The sequence below is a fragment of the Hyperolius riggenbachi genome, chromosome 5 (assembly GCF_040937935.1).
Source record: "Hyperolius riggenbachi isolate aHypRig1 chromosome 5, aHypRig1.pri, whole genome shotgun sequence".
NCBI classification, from domain to species: domain Eukaryota; kingdom Metazoa; phylum Chordata; class Amphibia; order Anura; family Hyperoliidae; genus Hyperolius; species Hyperolius riggenbachi.
In genome coordinates this window covers 400,678,210-400,684,819 of record NC_090650.1, presented here as the reverse complement: position 1 = coordinate 400,684,819, position 6,610 = coordinate 400,678,210, and the positions used below count along the sequence as shown (strand labels likewise).

Sequence of the window (6,610 nt, the reverse complement as noted above, 5' to 3'; positions counted from 1 at the left end):
TTTTCTCCATCAGCCAACCTGGCAACCCTATTTAGCAGGGGAGAATAGTAGTATGGGCATGCCTCCCAACTTATTGAGATGAGAAAGAGGGACACTTAAGCCACGACCCTGATCACACCCCCTTCACACTCCTAGTCACGCATACCATAAAAATTTCATAGGAAAAATATGTTGTTTTATAATTCAAACCACTGATCCTTTCTATCCTGGTTCATTTTTCTTCATATTAACATTCTAAAATTAGTAATATATCAATTAAAGGATGGGAATAAAGTTTAGAGTCGATTAAACACATTTTTTTAGTAGAGAAATATCTATATATTTACATAGAAAGAGGGACAAAATCCTGAAAGAGGGACAAATGAGGAGGAAAGAGGGACAGAGGGATGGGGCTCCCCAAGAGGGACTGTCCCTCCAAAAGAGGGACAGTTTGGAGCTATGTAGGGGCAATAATTATAGTAGTTGGCTGACTACTGAGGGTATTTCCAAGCAGGGGCGTAGCAATAGGGGGTGCAGAGGTAGCGACCGCATCGGGGCCCTTGGGCCAGAGGGGCCCCAAAGGGCTTTCCCTCAACTACAGTATTAGCTCTCTATTGGTCCTGTGATCACATTAATCACTTCTATAGATGCTTTGAATAGTAGTGATCATTAACAAGCTGTTCCTCATCCCCTTCTTGCACCTCTGACACTGTAATAGCCATTGGCAGGTTTTGGTGCGCCGTATCAGTTGTCATGTACAGAGTGCTTGGGGGGCCCCATTGTAAAACTTGCATCGGGGCCCACAGCTCCTTAGCTACGCCACTGTTTCCAAGCCTGAGCAGCTACATGCTTGCACATGCACAATCCCTCCCTTAACCGGTGACGCCGCGTATGTGCCGCACATGCGCACTACGCACATAAGAACCTCCAGCCGGTATAATGACAGATAGTGCTGCCTCGCATGCCCCGCATGCGGAGTGGGAACCCGTTTCTCATGTACTGCCACGTAAAACTTCCCAAACTTTTTGGCCGCACCACCACGACCACTTTTCGAAATTTCTAAGGTGGGTGCGGGTGTAGCGGGTGAGACGCTGAACAGCGCTGACTACTGCTAGAGGGAGAGGGGCCAGGCAGAGGTGTGCAGCAGACATAGACGGGTGTTGGTTGCCTTGCGTCACTATGGGATGCACGCAGAGTGCCAAGGCAGCGGAGAGGAGTGCAATGATAGACCTCACCCTGATGGAGGACAAGAAGAAAGCGGGCCGCGAAGTTAAGCTGCTCCTATTGGGTGCTGGGGAGTCTGGGAAAAGCACCATCGGGAAGCAGATGAAGATTATCTATGGGGGTGGTTATTCTGAGGAAGAGTGCAAGCAGTACAGAGTACCTGTCTACAGTCACACCATCCAGTCCATCACTGCCATAGTACAAGCCATGGGGAGGCTGAAGGTGGATTTTGGAGACTTGGCCAGAGTGGAGGATGCCCGGCAGCTGTTGGCCAGTTCCGCAGGGGAGGGTATTCTGTCTCCTGAGCTTGCTGACGTCATTAAAAGGTTGTGGGGCGATCCAGGCGTGCAAGCGTGCTTCCACCGCTCTCGGGAGTACCAGCTTAGCGACTCGGCCTCATACTATCTAAATGATCTGGATAGGATCTCAGAACCGAACTAAATACCTACTCCGCAAGATGTTCTGCGAACACGAGTCAAAACAACGGCTATTGTGGAGACCCATTATACAATCAGAGACCTTCCTTTTAAATTGGTGGATGTTGCAGGACAGAGTTTAGAAAGGAGGAAGTGGATTCACTGTTTTGGCGATGTAGCTGCAGTTATTTTCTGTGTGGCGCTTAGTGACTATGACTTACTTGCTGAAGATGAAGAGATTAATCGTATGCATGAAAGCATGAAACTGTTTGACAGCATTTGCAACAACATGTGGTTTATTAACACACCCATATTCCTTTTCTTTAACAAGAAGGACCTGTTTAAGGAGAAGATCAGTAGAAGTCCCTTGACTATCTGCTATCCAGTAGTGATGGGTCGTTCGCGAACGAGCCGGCTCTAAGAGCCGGCTCTTTGCTGCGAACGACAAGAGCCGGCTCTCAGTTTTGAAAGAGCCGATGCCTCAGCCGCCCCACACAGCTCTGGTTTGCTGTGTAATAAAGGGCGCTGAGGCATGCTGGGAGATGTAGTCCTCCTCGTGCAGCTTGTAGGAGTGTATGGGGCAGAGCAGAGCAGTAGCAGGAGGGATTGCCCGAGCGAGAGAAGCAGTCTGGAGTTGTCATAGAGATGGGGGCGGGGCTATTACTCCGATTCTGAGTGGCGTCTAGTGATATTTAATGAAGAGCCGATTGAGAGCCGTAAGAGCCGGCTCTTTAATGGGAGCCGATTCAGAAGAGCCGATTCTCCAAGAAGAGCCGGAATTCCCACTACTATCCAGAATATTCAGGTGCCAACACATATGAAGAAGCGGCAGCTTATATTCGGTGCCAGTTTAAAGATCGATATAGAAGAGCAGATACTAGCGAGATTAACACATGTTTCGTATGTGCAACAGACACGAAATATGTGCAATTTTTGTTTGAAGCTGTCACAGATGTCATCCTCTTTCGTCCGTACGAAATTAGGAATTGTGTCCGGCAGACTGTGACGTTTGTGTCGAGGAGTTGGAGCAATGCTGGGTACCCGGAGTTGGAGTCGGAGTCGGTGAATTCATAAACTGAGGAGTCGGGGGTCGGATCATTTTTGTACAAAATCCACAGCCCTGCTAAATATTAGACTAAGGAGTCTGAGTCTGAGCCATTTTGGGTACCTGGAGTTGGTGGTTTTATAAACTGAGGAGTCGGAGTCAGAACATTTTTGTACCGACTCCACAGCCCTGGTCACCCGTCAGGTTAACAAGTTAGGAACCTGCTACCTAAGGAAGATGAACCTATGCACAAGCCATTCCTGATCCTCTTCCTGGGTACCCATCTGTTTCTTGCAGCTGTCCTAATGCAAATCTCCTTTACCCTGATATGTTGGCTGCCTAAAGGTGCCCATACACTTGCCTGATTTACCGCCGATAGACAACAGATTCGATCACTGTGATCGAATCTGCTGTGAAATCGATTCGCAAATGCTGACCGTTCGACCGATTACTGCCCCGAAAACGATCGATCCTGTTGATATGTCTGTGCGGAAAATTTCGCTCGATCGCTGGCGGGTCGGGAGTGCATCGATGGCGGCGTTTGAATGACCGACACTAGCGGCAATACATTTCCTGTCCCGCCAGCGCGTGTCCCCGCTGTCCCTTCTCTGCGCTGGGCTCCAGCTGGCTTCACTTCCTGTTGGGGGAAGTGTAAACAGTAGAGCGTCCTCTACTGTTTAAACTTCCCCCGACAGGAAGTTAAGTGAAGCTGAAGCCCAGAGCGGAGTAGAGACGGCAGAGACCGGGGGACTCACTCTGGCCGGTTCAGGTAATGTATGCTGGGGACAGGGGCGGCAGCTCCACAGATTGTGAATCGGTTTCATAGTGAAATCGATTCAAAATCTGTTTGCAGTGTAGGCAGCCAATAGATCCCTCTGATCAGATTCGATCACAGAGGGATCTATCTGCTGGTCGATCTGGTGGCATAATCGACCAGTGTATGGCTGCCTTAAAAGTGCAGCAGATTCGACCATCAGATAGATTTCTGTCAGATGTCTGTCAAGTCGAATCTGACAGGAATCTATCTGATGTGTGCCACACACTAGGAACAGATTTCCAATAGATTTCAGATCTAAATGTATTATTGGATCATTAGATCCAATGCAACTCTACGGGCCATCGATCGGCTGCCAGCAGGAGATCGACCAATGCTGGGTACACACGTTACGTTTTTCGTGCGATTTTGAGACCTAATCGTTTTTTTGGCATGATTCTGCATTCGATTCCTCGCTCGATTCTTTTATCTTAATTCGTTTGAGAAATCAAGCGCGGAAACGATCAGGAGCAATATCGGACATGACGGATTTTATCTATCTGATCCATCTATCGCACGGAAAAACATACTGTGTACCCAGCATTGGATCTATCCTGTCAGATCAAATCGATCGAAATCCTCTGCAAATCGATCAATAGATTTGATAGAATCAATTTCCGCTCGATTCAATACATTCTATCAATGTCTGAAATCGACCAGTGTATGGGTCCCTTAACTCTACTCCATCCAGCAGAAAGACTTGATTTTCACATACTATCTGCTGGAGCATGCTTCTTGATGATTTGGACAAAACAGCAGTATTTAAAGCGGTATCGTCACTATAAAAATCAAATTTCAACCGCAACTGGTCTGAGTGTATTAAGTGATAAAGATGCTAATCCTGCATTCAAAACTTTTTCTGCTGTTATGGTTTGGAGTTATCACATACTTAAAGAGACTCTGTAACATTAAAAAGATCCCCTGGGGGGTACTCACCTCGGGTGGGGGAAGCCTCCGGATCCTAATGAGGCTTCCCACGCCGTCCTGCGTCCCACGGGGGTCTCGCTGCAGCCCTCCGAACAGCCGGCGACTGTGCCGACTGTCAGTTCAATATTTACCTTTGCTGGCTCCAGCGGGGGCGCTGTGGCGACTTTCTGCACGGAAATAGACGGAAATACCCGATCTCCGTCGGGTCCGCTCTACTGCGCAGGCGCCGGAAACTTGCGCCTGCGCAGTAGAGCAGACCCGACGGTGATCGGGTATTTCCGCCTACTTCGGCGCCGAGAGGCATCAGAGCGCCTGCGCAGGAGCCAGGAAGGTAAATATTGCGTCACGGCTGTACGGAGGGCTACAGCGAGACCCCCGAAGGACGCAGGACGGCGTGGGAAGCCTCATTAGGATCCTGAGGCTTCCCCCACCCGAGGTGAGTACCCCCCAGGGGCCGTTTTGTCGTTACAGTTCCTCTTTAAAGGGACTCAGAGCAGTGCAGAAACTATGGAAAGTTGCATACCATTTTGAAGCTCTTTCTCCTTTTTCCAACGATATATAAACCGCCGCCCTAGGCCTTTTAGTTTTCGCTATTTTTCTGCAATTTCGATCGCGAAAATATCAAACTAAAAGGCGTAGGGCGGCGGTGTATGTGTCGTTGGAAAGAGGAGAAAGACAGCTTCAAAATGGTATGCATCTTTCCATAGTTGAAGCTGTCTGTCTCCTCTTTCCAATGACACATAAACCGCCGCCCTACGCCTTTTAGTTTTCGATATTTTCGCGATCGAAATCGCAGCGGCGTAGGGCGGCGGTGTATGTGTCGTTGGAAAGAGAGCTTCAAAATGGTATGCATCTTTCCATAGTTTCTGCACTGCTCGGAGTCCCTTTAAGGAGCACTGTAGTTTAGTAGTCAGTGCCAAACATTTTAATGCTGGGGGTTCTTTTTATCTATAAGATATTCCTCCACTTCCATTTATTTCCCTGCCTAGCTGCTTATCAGAAACACCCTCTGATCACTTGTGTTTACAAGAAAGGCTAAGGTGACTCAGCGATTGGAGGAGAAAACAGTGTAGTTCCCAGTATACACCTCAGTGGGAGTGTCTGAAGATTCTGGGAGGAGGGCAGCTAATGAATACACAATGAGCAAGAGAAGGGAGGGGGGAACAAGAGTCAAGGAGGCTATGCGGACAGCATTAGCTTGGCAAAATAGTCAATGCCTAGAATAGGATTTTCTGCTTTTCCTTTGTAAAATTCACAGGAATCATTACGTGGATAGCACAATACCTCTGTTATGTAAGTAGAAGTAGTATTTATCTACAGGGATGCTCAAATAGTACTTTTTAAAATCCGGATATGCGAATCCGGGCTGTGGAGTCAGGGCAATTTTGGGTGCCTGGAGTCGGAGTTGGGAAAAATGCACCGACTCCGACTCCTAATGAATTTAAACTGTAATTAAAATAGAAAATATGATAAAATGTTCTATTTCTCAGATAATAGTCATCATAAATAATTTATACATACAGTAATAGCTGTGCTTAGTCCACAAAAATGAAATAAAACAATCAAAACTTAGTTACTTGTGCTGCTTCAATAAAGCAGTCCTCGTATTTTTAAAGTCCGATATACACATCTGATTGTGACTGTATATATGATGTGTACACAGGAATCTCTTATATACACTAAATAACGTCTATGCTGTAAGTATAAAGCCTGATGTATAGCCATGTCACTAATAGAGATGGTCAATGAGATGGAAATAATTCTGCGTTGATTCTGATTTATGCAAATGTACATAAATCAACTGCGGCAGTACAGTTGATTTGATTGCTCATGAAATCAAATAATTTGATATGTTGTTAAAATTTGGTTTGGTGACTACGAATTAAATGGTACCTGAGAAGGATGAAAAGAAGTTTTATACATACCTGGGGCTTCTGCCAGCCCCCTTCAAGCCAATCAGTCCCTCGCTGTCCACCTCCACCACCTGTTGGCTATGAGTCCTGGTAATTCAGCCAGTCAGCGCAGTCCGGCCGCATGCCGCTTCCACAGCCAGGAGCGTTCTGCACCTGCGCAATAGTGCTGCACAGGTGTAGTACGCTCCCGGCGGCGGAGTGTGTGCATGCGCACTACGCCAGACTGGCTAAAGTACCTGGACTCATAGCAGAAGATCCAGGTGGCGGAGGAGGACAGTGAGGGACTAATTAG

The 6,610-nt window shown here is 47.4% G+C and overlaps 1 pseudogene; it reads left to right on the top strand.

The window, feature by feature from the left end:
- The first annotated feature begins 1,158 nt into the window (after positions 1-1,158).
- Positions 1,159-2,693, top strand: LOC137519448 (guanine nucleotide-binding protein G(i) subunit alpha-3-like; annotated as a pseudogene).
- The last annotated feature ends 3,917 nt before the right edge of the window (positions 2,694-6,610 follow it).